The sequence below is a fragment of the Sprattus sprattus genome, assembly GCF_963457725.1.
Source record: "Sprattus sprattus genome assembly, chromosome: 3".
Taxonomy (NCBI): domain Eukaryota; kingdom Metazoa; phylum Chordata; class Actinopteri; order Clupeiformes; family Clupeidae; genus Sprattus; species Sprattus sprattus.
The window spans coordinates 52,842,551-52,861,623 of NC_137922.1; positions in this window are offsets into that span (position 1 = coordinate 52,842,551).

A 19,073-nucleotide genomic window follows, 5' to 3' on the forward strand; every position below is an offset into this window, starting at 1 on the left:
GTGTGTGTGTGTGTGTGTGTGAAAGTTATTTAACAACACGCATATGCTGCATTTTAAATAAAGCGCAAACCCTCGGTTTCAAACGAGGAGCGAACTGAGTGAGAAGGATCCAACATGGCCAAGCAGACTAGCCTTAAAAGCTTTTTTTCAGAGGCCAACTGAACTGAACAACAGTGATGAGGGTAAACCTTCTGACGAGGATGAACTTGTCCTGTAATACCTGCAGTGTTGCGCGTTTCCTTTTATTATAGGCCTACTGCGCACCGAAGAGCCGCGAGCGGTATTGCAGACAGAGATTTTGAAAAATTATAGCACTCGCAGCATATTGAAAATTGGAGCTTTGAACTTAGTTCAACATTTTGAATTATGAACAATGAACTGAGCAAGTTCATGTAGAAAGTGAACATTCCAAACACTGAATACCTGACTCATTGAACAGAGCAATGACCATGTTGCGGCGCTCATTTTAACGCCACAGCAGGTTGCGCTTAAAGGCCACTTATTGACGCGCATCAGACATAAATGTTTTGGGTAAACTTAGGAAAATAAACATGTTGCATTCTAAACTACCTGATTATGTTATTATTTAAGCTATGCAGGCGGTCAGTTTTCTTCAATAGGCTAATTTAGAAGCAGAAATAGGTTAGATATTTGGCCGGCTTTTCATTAAAATGTCGGTCAAATGAAAAACATTTTTCTGGTTCAGAGAGGACCATCAGAGGACGTCAAGGGGACGTTTTGGAAGGACCAAATGCGAATGTCCCGCAGAGGACCACAGGTAAAGGTTACGGGGACGTTTTTAAAGGACTTCCTGGGGACTTATGCTGAGTGACCAAATTATAACGTTCCTTAATAGTCCGTTTTAAGGCTGATGCGAACGTCACGCAGAGGACCTGCAGGTCAAAAGAGTCTGTGTTGTGTGTGTGTGTGTGTGTGTGTGTGTGTGTGTGTGTGTGTATGTGTGTGTGCCTGTGTGTTTGTGTGTGTCTATGCATTCACTCAGCCCCAAGCTTTCTTCCGCTCCACTAGTAGTGTGTTTAAGTTTGTTTACTAGTTTGTGAACAAGCATGTTGGTGTTTGTGCGTTCCTGGTTTGTGCATGTATGTACTGTATTTGGTTATACCTGTGGATCTAGGGAAATACTATGCTTTCCTCTACTGGCTATTTGTTGCTGGGTTGAAATGGTTGAAACTCTTTTGATGCATAACATCTGTTTCATCAGCAGTTACGGCTAGAGTGGCCATGTTTGTGTATTAATGGAAGCTGTTAAAGTTTTTAAAGTTGTGTGTGAATGTGTTGCATTATAGTTTATGATGTAGTTGTGTTATGGTCTATTTTCTGTGTTTGTATGCTGTTGTGTTATTATACAACACTATATTGTGTATAGATTATAAAGTTGTGTTCATTTAGGTAGTTGTGGTGTAGTTTATCGAGTTGTGTGTGCTTATATTGTTGCGGTATAGTATTGTGTGTGTGTCTTGTTGCGGTTGAATCGGATTTGGCAGGAGTGTGTGCTCAGCGGTTTAAATGGTTTTGCCTCTGGAGTTTCTGGGGTTGCCTGTTTTCAAAGGGAATTTCTCGATTTGTGTGGCATCAAGGTTTTGCCATATGGTGAGGCCATATTAGAGTCTACTTTGGCATTAGTGTCCCACATGTCAACACAACAGTAAAGTCTTTCACTGTGTGTTGCATTCAGAAGAAAAACAGCCTTACCATTTACTGGAATTACAAAACTATTAGGTATTTTCCAAGTCTGTGCATGGCGGAATTACACACGCAATTGTGTATGCATGTGTGTGTGTATGTGTATGTGTAAGCGGGGGTTTTGTTTGCACTTGCCCTCTCGTTGTTGATCTATTTGTATATATGTATATGCACATGTGTGTGTGTGTGCGTGTGTGTGTGTGTGCGTGTGTTTGTGTACTAGTGTTTGGTGTCTTTGATCTGACGATGGATGTATGGAGTTGATGATGGATTGTTGTTGCGGTCTCCGGATGCCTCGCAGCTGGTTACACCCCATACCTTCTCAATAGTCAAATCAGTTCTTAATGTTTTGATCGGTTCCCCTCAGTAGATACCAATGAGCATAAACACCACATAGATGCGTTGGTAGGTAGATAACTATGAGGTAAAACATTTGTCTGGTACATGAGGTAATAAAAGTGTTGTTAAACAATGTCCCTCTCTCATAATCTCTCCCTTTATTGATTAGTTATTATTTGCTTTATTGAGAATAGAAAATAATACATATGTAATGCATAAAAGCTAAGGAAATAAGCCATATTGAGGATACACACCTTCACTATCTTATTGCTTTGTCTCTTTTATATCTGCTTCTTTCTCTCACTACTGTGATTGGTCTAGAGAGGATAGGGTGTGACGGTGAACTATGGAGGTTTGTGTGTATGTGTGTGTTTGTGTGTGGTGTGTGTGCGTAATTGTGTGTGTGCGTAGATGTGTGTGTATTTGTGTGTGTATGTGTGTTTGTGTGTGTGTGTGTGTGTCAGTGTACTTCCCTGTGTATTGGAATGGAAATATACTGGAGACAAAATGATGAGTAAGAGGAGAGATCTTTGGCACTGGGGTTTTTGGGCATAAAAAAAGTGATGTCATCACCTTGCGCAGTGATTGGCCGAGCACTCGAGGGCGTATTGGTTAAAGTGATGGGTGGGTGTGTCCATTGACCTACGTGCCCACAGCAACACAGCCAGGTAACACAGGTGTATTTGAACCTGCACAACAGTGTGTGTGTGTGTTTTTAGCTTGGATAATCATTTTTTGTGTTGAGTCTGAGCTGTGTGTGTGTGTGTGTGTGTGTGTGTGTGTGTGTGTGTGTGTGTGTGTGTGTTTTAGGACCCTCAACACTGCAGGATTACTAGACACTTTATGGCAAGCCCCAAGAGGCCTGTGCCCAGGTAAGTCTGCACCTGTCTCAACTGTCATATACACCTAAACTCACACGACACACACACACACACACACACACACACACACACACTGGAGCAGATGTTCCTATGCTGCCAATGGATGTTACTGTATCGTATATGAATGAGTATGCTGACACACCTCCTGCTAACTACATAACTTGTTGGCACGCTTCTTTTATATTATCTATAATTCTAGCATGTTATATGGCTTGCATGATGAGATGTATTTTTGTCTAACTAGCTAGTTCTCTTCTATTGTGTTCTCGATGTGTTTCTGTGTGTGGGCTGATCTCTGTGTGCTGGTGTGAGTGCTTCGCTCAGACTGGGACCTCCCCTGACAGAAGAGCTTCCAGCAGTGCTGAAGGTGTGCACTTGGCTTCATGTCACCTCCATGCTGGGCCATGGTAACGCCCATGTTTGTTTGAAATGTGCGTTTGTAAGATCATGTTTGGATGGATGTGTGTGTTTTTTTGTGAGTATTTGTGTATGTGAGTGTGTGTGTGTGTATGTTTATACACACACATAGTTTGTTTGTGTTTTGGAAGGGGTATTCTTGTCCTCACCTTACATTGTGTGTTTGCAATACTGCCTTGGTCCGTCCCCCTAAATCTTCCCCGGGAAGCTGGTTTCAGATGGTGGATTAGATGTACTCTTCTCTTGTCTAGCACCATTTGAAATCAGTGTTCCCGGGGGCAGAGGAGCAACTGTGACACAGGGGTCACCAAGAGGTCAAGAGGGGGTCATTCACAGCCTACACGTGGATCACACAATCACAAGGACTGGATATACAGACAAAATATAAAATACCACACCATAAAGATATTACACCAATATCCACTCCTCAGGATTAGAAATATCTATGGTTCCTACCCAACTGAAGTGTATCCGTATGACATTCATTTGATGTTATTGGGTTCCTTGCCTGTAGGGATTCTGTATAACCCAGGGCTGGAGTGGTGATATGCAAACTGGGTAGTCTTACTGATGGTGGCAGTGAAATAACACATTAGCCTAGCTTGCAAATGAGTGCATAAGTCACAGTGTTGTCATTAATAAAGGTGCTCGACCTGCTATGTAAGCATGGTTGCTGTATAGCCTTGCAGCGAGAAAGCCAACTACACTCACAAATTGGACTAAAAACAGACACAAAGGTCATTATCTTTTGATGAATGTGTGCTACCTGAAATATATCCCCATCCAGCAATGTACCACAGGCAATATTTTAGTGTGCAAGGCCATGGGTAACAAGAGGCAACACACACACACACACACACACACACACACACACACACACACACACACACACACACACACACACACACACACACACACACACACACACACACACACACACACACAAGCTCTCTGCCTCCCTCTCCCATCCTGACATTTCTCCCCCCACCTAAAGATGACTGATTTCCTCTGGTGTTTAGAGCCCGCTCTTGCCTTCTAGCACCATTTGAAATCGGTTATGATGACTGGGGATCAGTGCTGCAGTGCAAGGTCTACTGGGAGGAACACCGGAGAGAGGGCCGATCACAGGGACAGACTTCAGAGCTACAACAGCAGAGCTACATTACAGACTTCAGAGCTACAACAGCAGAGCTACAATACAGACTTCAGCTACTTTGTGGGAATAGCTGAAATGTATAGGAATGATTCTTTTTAGAGCAACTATCATCCTACCTACAGATAATATGGCTGTATCTCTTTCTCTCTCTCTCTCTCTCTCTTTCTATCTATCTATCTATTTATCGATTTTATTTATCGAACTATGTTTGCCTGGCTGTCTTTCGTTTGGTTTGTCTCTCCATCTGTCTGTCTGTATAAATAAAGTTTTTTTAAAGACCATTTTCTTACTCTTTTCACTCCCCTGTAGCCTCCTCATTCAAACAGGCAACTCTGCCACCTAGTGGGAACTTTTTGCAGTTACATCAATTACACATCAACAACACACAAACACACCGTAACCTGACCTACTTGAACTAAGCTTTGCTGTTTAGTAGTTAGTGGGCAGCCATTTTTTCAGTTGATGACTGTTGACCTTCTGATGCCAGCAAAATAAATGAGTTACAGTTACAATGACGTAAGTGATGGCAGGTTTGTAGGAACGGACTGTGCAGATGAAGTGTGTTAAACTCCGAGTGAACTCTGTTGAAGTGAAAAGACAAGTGCCCCATAATGGCGGCACCATGGAGGCCTGGGCAGCAGAAACCGCAGAGCTCCGTCTCTTGTTTGTCTCCAGAGAGGAGCACACTGTGGCCATGCCTGGAGCCGACCCTATCTACTGCTCTATAAATAACCTGAGTGGGTGTGATTGTTATCTCGCCCGCTGAAGATGTGCCTTGATGAGTTGCTGTGACATTGTTGAGCTTGTGTTGCATGTGTTGCATGTGCACATACACACACACACACACACACACACACACATACACACACACAGACACACACAGACACACACACACACACACACATACACACACGCAGGGTAATATATGATGCTATATATCTATATTTTGCACATACACACACACACACAGACACACACAAACACACACACACACACACACACACACACACACACACACACACACACACACACACAATCACAAACACAGACACAGACACACACACACACACACACATACACACACGCAGGGTAATATATGATGCTATATATCTATATTTTGTTGTTTGCCTTACCTACATATCTCTTGCTTATCTGTCGAACCAGGAACAGCTTAACAGCAGGTGACGTCATGAGAAGATGTGCATAGACAACGGATATCATAATTTCAACTTATTATATTCAATAAGAAATAATAACTAAGTATTTTTTAGAAACAAAGAAGACAAATAAATGCTTTAAGGGCAACACAAAGTCCCTTTTGTGACTTAGGCTTCCTCACAGGTAGATTACACAGTGCCAGTGTGTGTTTCGTGATCACACATTGTGTCCTTTCTTAAGATGACTTCAGGGAGGCCACATAGGGCTCATGTGCTGCAGAGCCAGACAGAGAGAAGGCAGTACAGAACAGAATGCTAGATGCCATGCATTTGAATGTTGTCACACCATGGCAACTAAACTATCACTTATCTTTCAACAATAAAACTGTATACACTGAATCAAGGTCTTTCCAGGAAGTAGCCTCTCTATCTAATCTCCTCAGAATTACAGTGGTCTGTCATGTAACTCAGCAGTAACTGTCAATGGCGGTATTCAGTGCTCATCAACATTGGTTTCAAAGACTCTTATATACCTAGAGGCTGACCTACTTATTCAGGCGTAGGCGTTTGTTTCAGCTTACTTAAACGGGTCAAGATTCTTCCAGAAGTAGGATACTTCTCTTAATGGGTAAACAGAGTCAGAGGAGTGCGGTGGAAAAGGGATTATGAAAGCCAGCCAATTCATCAAATGTGAAAGGCCACAATGCATTTTGTTTAATTTAAGCCCGGCAAATTTGAAGAATGTTTTTACAATTAATTTGCCTTGTCATCATTTTGAATAATCAGCCGACCTAGCACAGAATCAAATGGATTCCCTTGTTCCCCTGTGAAACAGCAGTCCCCATTGTGTGAACAGGTTTTGGAGCTATGTGGGGCAAGTGTGGGCTGTGTGGGCCAGGGTCAAGTGCTGCCTCAGGGATGTACTCAGACTATGATGTCACAATAGTTGCACAATGACTGTCACATTCCAAATATGGCAAAGTCTGACTTCAGGTCTGCCAGAGTCAGCATTCCTCATCTGGTGACGAACAATAGAAAACAATATGGCAAAAAAGTAAGAGTCTGTCCTACCCAGCTCACCATCAAACATATTAAATGTGATGTCATGACCGGTTATAACAGTGATGAGACCCTCTTAAACTGTAACCTGTTATAGATGCTGATGCAGTGGTAGAGAAATAGTTCCACTATTATGGTAGAGTCAATAGACTGTGGATGGCAATGCTCAACAGAAAGATAGTTATTTAACCATTACAGTTTAGAGTATAAATGTTTGATAAAAATGTAAGCAAAACAACTGCTATTGTTCATTGGACTAATCTTATATGGATTTGTGGGTTTCCTTAGGATAATTTCACAAATAGCAAATTACTTGTCTTGCCTTCTATGCTGAGGCTGTATGAGAAACTTTGTGTAACTCCAAGTTCTGTTGTAGCAGCGCTGCAGGGAGCAAGTTCTTCGAGGCTTTCTGTCAGCCTTTCAACAGTGATGAGGTCATTAGTCCTCTTGCCCAAGAGATCTACCAGAGGGCCAAAGGTAGGACATCAGACTGTAACCATGGCTACAGACGAGCTTTTCTTCTCTGCCTATTGTGCAGTTCCTGACCAGTTAAGAAAAGTGATGTAAAGAGAGAAAGTCGTGATTGCGGCCCCCTTGGAGAATTACAAAAGGCAAATGGGCTTTTCTGAAAGGACCTCTGCAGGGTAGCCAACTGAAAGGGCTTTCTTGATGTGAGATTCAGCCCCCTTCCTGAAGTTGTAGCATCAGATACACCGGTGCACATAGAACAAGTTGCAGGAGTGCAGCAAAACAAAGAAATTGTCAGACAAATTGGCATTATAAATTGGCAAAATAATTGGCAAGAGTGATTATGCCATCTTCTGTAATCCAAGAACAAAGTTTGAGTGGTTAAGTGTTGAATGAATGTTCATATTAATGTATTTTTTTAAATGTTTTAATTAATGTTTATACCAGTTTTAGATTCTCAGGAGATTTGGAACATTTTGAGGGCAGAGTCCAAATCAAAGCTGGCTCAGCAGTCAGTCTCCCAAAAAATGCTTGCAGCTATGAAGGTTTGGCTCTCACAAACCACATCAGATGACAAATACCTCTAAACAAAAACAAGAAAAGAAAATTCTTCGAATCTGCCCTCTCTCAGTTGCCTTGATCATTCTATTATATTCCCACTTTCCATATCTCTATCTTTACCTTCTTTCGCTCTTCATTTTGCATTTCTCTCTCACATTCTTCTGGCTCGTCCTATACTTCTTTTTTTATGCATACACTTTCTCTCTATTTGCCTCACTTCGGCCCTCTTTCTCCACCATTATTCCTCTCTTTTTCCTTCCATTCCCATCTCTTCCACTTTCCCCTCTCTCTCATCTCTCTCTCTCCTTTCCAGTTGTTGGACGAGCAGCAGGAGTGTAAACGTTTGACAGAGGAAAAAAAACACACCATGTTGCAGAGGTGTCGAGTCATGCTCATGTTCAAAGCATGTGAATTTAACCTGGACCGCACCACCTTGCTGATCGCCAACAACCCACTGCAGACTGCCGATGATCCTGCGGGCACCGACAGCCCTACTAAATACCTGTATACCTATACGCACCCCCCAATACAGGTGACAGTCTACCGCCCCACAACATCCCACAGGACAGGGACGTGCACAGGAGTGTGCTAAGGTTGCTCGGGCAACTGCCCGTTTGCCCTCCTCGACTGAAGTTGCCCCTCTGAAGGAAATATATATTTTTGCGATCAGGGGACAGGGGCGTGGCAGCGGCGGTTAGTGAGAGTTTAAAATGATATTGGCAAAATTTGCAATCAGATGACGGGGGCGTGGCAGCGCCGGTTAGTGACAGTTTAAAATTATATTGGCAAATTGGCAACTGCCCTTCAAAATTCCTGTGCACGTCCCTGCCACAGGACATACCGTCAGGTGAAAGTCATGAAGCCTAAACCAACTAGAATGTTAACAGTAATGAACTAGCTTGTAAGCCTGTTGCTGGCTTGAAAATATTGCATCTGGCTACTTAGCCTTATGACATTCTTGGGCGTTGACATCAGAGGTCTGTGCAATTACGATTCAAGTCCAGACTAAGGTCTCTATTAGACCCAAACCTAAATAAATACAATGCTGAGCCTACGAAAGAAAGAAGGGATGGGTGCAAAAATAAAAACTAGCTACCACCTACCAACACCTGAGACAGGGAGGGTGAAGTGGGATGGGTATTCAGAGAGATGTCAATCAGTCTTCAACTACTCCCTCAGGGTGTCATCAGTGTTGTAAATCAGCACCAGACCACAATTACTGATAGCCTGATGGCTTGCCAAGAGCTATGTGTACAGTGACACTTCAGGATGTAAATTACTTTCTTCACACAACGTAGAGTTCAATCCAAAGCTTTTTGGACTTTGACTTGTTTGTTGAGTTATTCATGTGAAAACAGCTGTCCCTTAACTGTTTACCCAGTATTTATACGTGTAAACACCCTCTTATAAAATCTGAGGGCAAGCACGTTAACTTTGATGTCATAGTTTTATTTTCATTTCAAATTTGATCTGTTGCACTGCACTGTATATGACACATCTCTATCCTCTCCAGAAGGGTGCACTAGACTGGACCAGCTCTTGCAAACTGCCTCCTCTGAAACAACCTATAACATCTAATTTTTTAAGACAGGAAAGAGTGGGCAGGTATATCCCAAATATTCAGTGCATTTTGTTTTTTTTTCCCACAGCCACTAAAGTAACTGTTTCAACAAAAGAAAGTGGCAAAAAATGCTTTCAAAAAAACTAAAAACATGCATTTCGTAAAGTGTGGCATGATTAGGGAAAGTTAGTTTGGGGCAAGGAGACCCATTATCTAACTACGCTAAAAGAGCTAATGATTTTGTTCTGCAGTGTTGTGTCAAGAGGTACTGTCAGTGCCGCTTCACGCAAGTCTGAAGCCAGGACAAATAGACGCTTGGGGCATCTAGGTAGGTATACGTCGCACATCTTTTTTTTAAACATTTTTATGAAAAACCTGTAAAGGTAGTAGGCTAGTTCTTTGAGATGACCAGGAGAGGTCTGTCATGGAAATGGACTTGTTCATGTCATAAAATAACAACTTAGAGCAACGGTTCAATACTAGAAAATCAATACATTGGAAAAAGCATAAATCCTGTTTTAGGATAGAACAGATTATAGGATTATTGATAGTTCAGGTATTTGGCCTTCACTCCAGACACGTTAGAAGAGCCTCAGATCCAAGCCAAAATTGATTCCTGCCTGCATTCAATATCTTACTTCTAACCCACCACAGATTGTTTCACAGACCCTAGTGGTGCCAAAAGTGGGGGGTGTCTCTCGAGAGAACCATTGACTATTTCAGCTCTGATGAAAAACTCAACAGCAGTGTCAGTGCCAGGTCAGGGAGCGTTCAGGCATGGCCAGGCCACATTCTGGAACCTGGACAGCAGCTATGAGTCTCCACCATGAGTCTGTAACCGCTCTGACCTTCAGTCTGGCTGAATGTGTTACTATCCATCAATAAATATTTTATCTTGATTTATCAGGATTTTGTGTTTTGGCAGTGTTGACATGCAGATGTAGTTATGCGGATGACAAGCAACTGTACATCTCTGCTGAACCCAATGATGCTGCAGCTAAACTTAATTACTACCCGCCTTTTGGCAATAATTTCTTATAGTTAAATGAGGACAAAACTGAGATCCTCATAGTCGGCCCTAAACAAAAAAGAAAAAAGCGGTTTCCCCGAATGAACTGAGGTTACAAGTCTTGTGTTATCTTACATTCAAATCTAAGATTCAAGTCCCAAATTAACAAGGTGATGAAAACATATTTTTTTCCACCTTAGAAACATAGGTAAAGTACTACCATTTATAAAGATGCTCAAAAACTGATTCATGCCTAAATTTCAAGCCGGCTCGATTATTGTAATGAGATTCTTACTGGCCCTTCAGCTCATTCAAAAAACTGCAGCTAAGCTGTTAACCAGAACCGAGAGAGCACATTAATCCAGTTTTAGTTTCTCTGCACTTGCTTCCGGTAACATTTAGAACTGATTTTGAGGTCCTTCTCCTTAAAAAGCCCTTAATGGGCTAGGACCAAGTTACATTGCAAAATCCTGTGTCTAATACTTGCCTTCAAGAACACTGCAACCATCTAATGATGGTTTATTGGAGGTTCCCAGCAACAGCTGCAAGAAAATCTGGGACGTGGAACACACAGCCTAGGGAAGCCAGCGTGCTAAAAATGTTTTAAAACTTTTCCTTAGCCTTTAACTAGCTATGACTTTGCTCTACATTACTGCTGCATTTAATGTATACTACTTTGATCTTCATTTTCATTCTGCTGAGTTTTATTTTTATTTTTTATCTTATGCTATGCATTTTACATAGTCTATTGTTTATCTTAAATCTCTATGCACTGTCTCCCTGTTTTTATGTTTATTTGGTCTCTTATGCACTTTATCCCAGTTTGTATGTTTATTTTATGTCTAATTGTATGTGAATGATTGTTTATGTAATTTCTATGTGCAGGTCATTATTTGCTGTTAAGCACTTTGAGCTGCATTGTTTTGTATGAAAGGTGCTATACAAATAAAGTTTTTGAATTATTATTATTATATTAAAAATATAAATTATTTATGACATACAAATATCAACCCCTTTAAAACAAAAATAATCTAGCTCCAAAACCAATGTCACCGATAATGATGAACTAACTTCCGAAAAGTTGCTCATGGACAAAAACGAATTCAGGAGATCGGCATAAAACTTCCACGCCCAGGATTGACCTGAAGGTTCATGGCTTTAGAATCTTTTGTTATCGGGTATAGTAACTCCTCCCATAAATTCTGGTCTCCGGGCAACAATTGCCCCAGGTCTTTCCTCATTGGTCATTACAAATGTTTCCGCCATATTCAAACTTCCATCCGTATCAGTTTGAATTTTGTCCATTGCCCTCTTATTTTTTGTCAAAATTCGGCTAAATTTTTCCACTCACCATAGAGGTTTAATTTAGCATTACAGTTTGTTTCAATGGAGGAAACCACTGAGCCGCAGGTCGAGATTCCAGAGCTGAGTAAGCTGTCGAAAAGGAGAGGAAACTCCAAGAAAAGAAATTCCACCGTCTTGGACACAGAAAGGTCCCCCGAGATCAATAACAATGCGAAACGGTGAGGAGGGGGACTTTGAGGAACTCAGGCTGAGTCTATTCGTGTGCATTGTCTGTATTACTCGAACAGTTTGATGACCATGTTGAGAGTTTTGCATGTGGTTGAGGATGCCTTAGCTAGCGTAGCATTTTAAAAGCACACTATCGTAATCTAACTTTGCTAGCCCACCAGCATAGTTTTCTAATGTGACGGTTAGCATAGCTATCTAACCGAGCTAATGCTTGCTAACTCTACCGTTCGAACCAGTCGGTTAGCTAACGATAATGGTGACGTTAGCGGTATCTTCTGTAAATAACGATATCTACAGCAGACGTTGATGTTGCTTCATGTTCCAATGTTCGTGGTCTTTAGGTCGCAATCATTATGTCTTAACACTGCATTATCCTTCATCGACACCGCGCACATGATGACGACAGACTGATTTAGCTCAGTATTGCTGATAAAACACAATGGATGCTAGCAAGATAGGGTAGCCTTTACGCCCCATTGACATGCCAGTCTATAAAATGTAAATGTTATTATTGATAAAGTATACAGGTAAACACGCTTACTTAAACTCGTTGGTAAAACAATCAGAAATTATAACTTTTACTCAGGTATGTTACGTGTCACCACACGGTGGCGCTCTAGACCGACAAACGGTAGCAACATGGCGTGTATGCTTTTGAGCGCCCATTTCCGATTATTGATCTTGGGTGCATCATGTGAGCAGATGCATGTGATGCTAAAGTGCACTTTGCCCCCTCATATCGGTTTCATAAAGAAGACTTGTTTTGTTCCTCCATAGACACATGCGTGTCCTACATTGCTTCCACAGTCAAAGATCAAAACACAAAATGACATCCCAGTAATTTCATGTACCATCTGAGAGAATGCACCACTGTCTTCGATTTTGCCCATCGGACCCCAAAACTAAGGCCTGTAAAATATTTTTGTTCAATTTACCCTTTATAAACCAGACATCTAGTGATTTCCATGTCCTTTTTTTAGTTTTTTACTAGCTACCTACACATGCCAATGTGGTCTCATGTGAACCAAACCATGCTACCAGTACCACACCTTGTTTTATTATAACATCTTCATGACCATTGGTTATAGAGACCTCAAGTAATTGAACAAAAGTAATAACAGATAGAAACATTTAAAAAAAGTTGTAGGACCCTCAATATCACTTAGTTTCCCAGAGTGGATTTTTAAGGCTATAAAAATGGAAATAAGTATGAAAAAATAGGATTTGAACAAAGATATTTACTGGCCTAGGTTCTGTGACCCATTTATGATACACACAAACTTTGAACGAAATCTGAGAGGGGGGCGGCACCACCAAATCTGATTTTACATGGAATGACCCATTATGGAAGTGCAACTTACCTTTAAAAAGCCCAAAGACAAGCTGATGCATGCTCAAGTCGAGTGTTTTGTTTGTATGAAATGTTCCAGAATAACAGCAGGAGCGAATGGACCCCTAACATAAGGTCACGGGTAAATGGTTATGTGGTGTTATTTTGAGCAGAAAAAACTTTAGGGTTTTTGTTGGCAGGGAATGCCATTTTCCCTTCCTGGACATGGCTTTCCATGGCCCATGCCAATGTTTTGCCCACTAACTGACCAAGGTTGCATGGGAAAACAGTACCCTTTCGGTGGGTGGTGAAGGGTGTGTTGGAGTTATGATGTGTGTGTCTGCATGTCTGTGTAAAGGCTATTTCTTCATTTGTTCATTCTATTATTTTAGTTTCCCATTTTCAGTGTAGGCTTGTAAAGATGAGTCTATATAGCATTTGTGTGTGATTGCCGTGATTTCACTGTTTGGCCAGTGCAAGCTAGGGCTGTCGTCGGGCCAACTGGGGCGTATGGCCTGGGGCCTGAAGTGGAGAGAACAAAAGCCATTTGCAATTCCACTATTGGGATAGTCCTGCAGTATCGCTTTAAAACCGGCCCATAACATGACGCCTTGAAGTAAACGTCGCCCATCCCGCCCATTTTACAAACTACTGTGAATGTATCATGTGATAAAGTCTGGATGACGGGGACAAACAACCTATAGCAAGTTAAGAAAAGGAATAATGGAAACCGAAATGGCAGTTTGTTTGCTCTTTCTAATCTTTACCGTAACTGCACTTTTTACATATTTAAAATAAGTAAACAGGTGGGGGTCATGAATATAGCTAACTCATAACATTTGAAGTGTTACTCCCTTTTGCAGCCTTTTCTTGGCCTTCCCTTATCCCATGGGCTGCATGTGAGAACACAAATGTCTAAATCTGTTGGAACGGACATTGAATGGTCTTTACCTCCCCAGTTCCAAGTACAAAGTCTATTCATGTCCGATTAAGCCCATGTGTACATAGAGATCATTGTTGAATTCACAAGCGATAAAGCGTTGATGTTGACCCCTAAGACACGTTGCTGAAACAAATGATGCATACATGCAGTCACAGTATTTATTTATTTTTAACTTCAAAACGTAGCACATCCAATTTACTAACTAGCTACTAAGCTAAACTGAACAGCAATGTGTCTCACACATTTGAATGTCACTGGCACCATTGAAGGTAATCACAGCTGGTCACGATTGTTAGCTGGGTAGCTATGTATTTGGTTGTTGAATATTAGGCTATCAAAAAAGCATTCACAATTGCAGACCTCCCACTGGTAGTCAGGTGCATTTAGTCAGCCATTGTAGCTAGCTTCAAACCAGCTAATGTATAGTCTACTTGTTTAGTTAGCCTATTCATATGTCTATGCTTTTACGCATCTGTGTGAACGCATGGTTAACCAGAGTATTTCCAGTAGATGAGGATGCGTCTGACACGGACAGTTTCCTGTTGTGTGCGACATGTCTGACAAAGCAACTCCGGACAATATCTGGACCTGATTTTCCGGACATTGTTGGGTGTTCATATGATAAAACGGCAGGAGAAGGCTGAGAAATCTCTAAAGCTCCATCACGGCTTTCTGCCTTGTTTTCACTGACACAGAACAAACCTGTATTGCATGCTACGCCTGTGTCTGGGAGACTGTTGCTAACTTTGGTTGATGCTGGACAGAGATTTTCAAAGTGCAGTAATTAACTACGGTTACCCTGACTATTTTAATGATACTTCAAATTTGAAACGGCAATACTGACCGTCTGGAATTTAACAGTGGTTCACTGGAAAACTGGTAACCGTTTCATCCGTACTTGGCACACATACACACATCCCTACTTGGCCTGCTAGTGGAAATAAGGCTCATGAGGGCTTTAATTGGGTTGGTCTTTGAAAATAGGCCAACGGTTAAAAAAAAAAAGAAGCAATATTTGCCTTTTTCAAATTGCTATCTCTAACAATATCTCCAATATTGTGAAAGTGAAGTCTACCTTGAACTAATGGCTGTGTGTAAGACTGGTTCAAAAGTAAACCCCTATCATCGTAATAGACCCTGCTTCAGTCAATACCAGATCGAAGTTATGTATTGAGCTACTTTGCTTCTAGGTCCAACATGGACAATATGGAGTCCTTTTTTGTGCAAATAACACTGTTAGTACACTTGCATAGCCATCTCAATGTCCCTTGGTTGGCCTACACAGTGCTTGATGCATAAACTTCACAAGCAACTGCTGTCTGAAAGATAAAGTATGTATTTTTTTTTGCGCCACACAAAAGTTCACTCCTAGTTATTGGTGTCAATGAGTCTAGATCGTGAGTTAATTAGTTAAAGAATGGATGCATGTTTATTTACATTGGGTCATGAAACAATGATGGCTAGTACTGTGTTCATTTAAGTAGATTGAGGGATTAAGGGAGGTTGAGAGATTTAAAGCTGTAGTGCTTGGTGTAACACTAGAGCTTTGTGGTACATGTCAGTGGTGTTGACACACACAGGTCATGGACTGCTTGGTTAGGTCTTTGATGTTCTTCAGGAAATGGAGCATCGGAATGCTGACTGCTTTCAGTAGAATTGACGTTAGAATCATGAAGAGTGTGCTTCTAAATGTGGTTGGTTGTGCCATACCAGACGTCATTCCCTGCATGTCTATTAAGGGCTGTGCCATGTTGCCTAGGGCTATGTGTGTGGGCTGTGCCAGGTTGCCCAGGGCTGTGTGTGTGGGCCGGGGCAGTTGCTGAGATATTGTTGGACATTCTCAGGAAGCCCCTCTGGACTGAAATGTCACACTATTGACGCAACTGTATTGTTTAACAGCTGAATTACTTTGGAAGAGGTGGGTGTGTCTGGTGGGTGGATGGGGTTTGGGCGTGAGCTACCTATGTCAGGTGTAGTCTGAGAAATATGTGGATTGGTTTCGTCTTGGCTATTCTCCTAACCTGACAGCTCTCTTCCTGTCTCAGGGAACACGCACAGTAAACACAGCTGATACTGATTATAGTTACCGTAAATCCTCAAATAAAGACCAGGATTCAATTAGAAGCCGGGCTCCAGGTAGAAGCCGGGGTCGTGGTCCATACTGACAAATAAAGGCCGGGCCCCAAATACAAGCCGGGGGTAAAATAAAGTAGCCTATATTACTGTAGCCTACCAGTCGGCTCAAAGTAAACATCACAATTTAATTGAATGCTTTTCACAAAAACATGTTCTCCTCATGTTTAATATTATATTATATAATATTGTTGGCTAATTTCATGGGCTGTTTGCAATAAAAAAAGAAATTTCCCCACGTAGGACTACTAGGCGAATTTGTTATTGTTCATGAAGGCGTGTCTGGCAATTTGTTATGGTTTAGCCTAAATGCACGTATCGTATAGCCTACTGTTGTTTATCTGTAACGTTTTAGTTGGTTAGGTTACTTTTTCCAGAAGGAATCATAAAGCAGTAGTAGACTTACGTAACTTTGATATTAAATTCAAAGAGATGGTGTATGCTGATTGCTGAAGAACATTCGGGAGATAAGCAGCATGAAATTTGACATTGACCCGAGACGAATGTGATGGGCTACTTTGTACTAGGTGGATGTAGAAAGAAAGGTAGGCTGGATATCAAACCAGCTCGTTGAATATTTTTTTTTTTCAGTCCGCGATAACCATAATAGAGTGTCTAGAAAAATGATTAAAATCAAGGCTTTGGAAATCTTTTCCTCCGTGACTGACAGTGGATACCATAACTCCGATGTTTACTTTTACGTTGACACCGCACATAAAGCGCTACGCGATGTGCAGGCCATGTTGAAGGCGCAATGAATTATATTAGCCTACTGCAATTATGCCCATTATTTAAATAATACAATTCTATAACAGAAGATAAGTAAGAAATAAAGGCCTGCCCCTAATACAAGCCTGCCCCAAATAAAGGTCGGTGCGCTGTGCAGCCTAAGTAAATACAAGCCCCGGCCACAATTTGAGGATTTATGGTAGGTTACATCTTGCAGCTATATATTTTCCTAAATACTCTCTGATTATAGTCCTGCACACATGAGTGTACAGCCCATATTCAGTAGGGTTAGGGTTAGGGTTAGGGTTAGGGTTAGCAAAAGCTGCAACAAACGCACACACAGCCCAGGGCCATCTTGCACAGTCCCTGAAACCTCAGGGAGGATTGGTTTTGAGTGTTGCAATTCGTTTTTTGGAATAGAGACGGCCTTCGGGGATTTTTTTTGTTTTTTTTATGCTTTGAAAAAAATACCCCGATATTGACGATTGCAAAATTGATGTGGTGGCATGGCTTCATACCCTAGGCAATGAATACAGAAATATCGCCCACCCGTGCGGGAAAGATGCGGCACAGGATCATTCTGCCTGCAAGCTCTTGCAGGTCATGGGTTACTGTAAACTACTGTACTGCTGGCACACACACACACACCTGTCGTCAGGGTGGTGTGAGTCATTCATAACCTTCAGCTGACACACGATTCCAAAGAACTGAAATATTGCAATATGTTATGTCCACACAATTTCCCGTCCGCTCCGTAATTTTTCGTCGCTCTCCCACCTCACTTTCTCATACGAATTTGATTAATGTATCAGGTTTAAACAACATCGGATATATAACCCCCTTGCGCTTCTCGGATATGTCAATTCAATGGTTGCGATTATCATTCATGGTATTGGGTCGCCAGGGGATCAATTAACAATTAGACTAAAACGTTTAGTATCCATTCCCACATGGCACCTGAACACTTAATAAACACGCAAGAAATGGATGCAAAATGCTGTTCATTCTTTTCTTTTTTTAAAAGTGTAGTGTGTACTTCCTAAATATGATACAATAGCATTGTATTCAAATGGAGGTGCAGCATACTTATCAGAGAAGTAAAGTGCATGGGAAGCATTTTTGTGTGTGTATTTGCCTTGGCTAGGTTGTTTACTGCGGTGGCCTTATCTTAATGTGCATTTGGAGTTCATATCTGTTACCCTATTTATTTTACGGAACTGATTATTACAAATATTTTATCATTAATTCCCCTCTTCTTCCGTCTGTCTGCATTTTTCTCACTCCATCTCTCTCTCCCCCCCTCTCTCTCAGACCTCCTCTCAGGAGAGGTAGCTCCTTCACCTTCCTGACCCCAAGCTCTCAGTGGGACTTCAGTCTGGTGAGTCCTAATTTGCTTCCCTTCAATAATTGTGTGTGTGTGTGTGCCTCCAGAAAATGGTAACGTAAACTTTTGAAAGACACAGTGTTTCTTTTATTGTTGGTGTGTGTATTCTTTTATTGTAAGTCTGTGTGTTTGTGTTTGAGTAGTTAAGGGTTTGTGCATGTGTATGTTGGATATAATTGTGTGTGTTTTAGGAAGAGAGAGAGGGTGTGTGTGTGTGTGTGTGTGTGTGTGTGTGTGTGTGTGTGTGTTGGGATGAACTTCTTCCTGTTGTATCCCAGCTGCTGCTGCTCTGTGTCACAGGTTAAGTGACAGAGGCACGTGCCCCAATCGCACACACACAAACTCACAAAGGAAATAAGCTTTTTCTCTTGGCTTAAACTCTCTGAACAGAGGGAGAATTGTACCCTCATGTTGCACTGACTCAGCCTATCCTGTTGTACCTGATTCCTTTTTCTTGAAACACAGGAAAGGTTTTTGAGACAGTATGCTGACCTTTCTAGGGTTCGTTGGTCTCTTACACACACACACACACAAGCATCTCTGTCTCTGATGTGATAGTGGAGGTTTGCATACCATAGGTCAGTCTGACGCACTGATGAGGTAGATGACCCCAGCACCCAACTCCTGAGGTCTCTCTGTTTGCCTCTCCTTTTTCACTCCCTCTTTCCTTCTCTCTCTCTCTCTCTCTCTCTCTTTCTTTCTTTCTTTC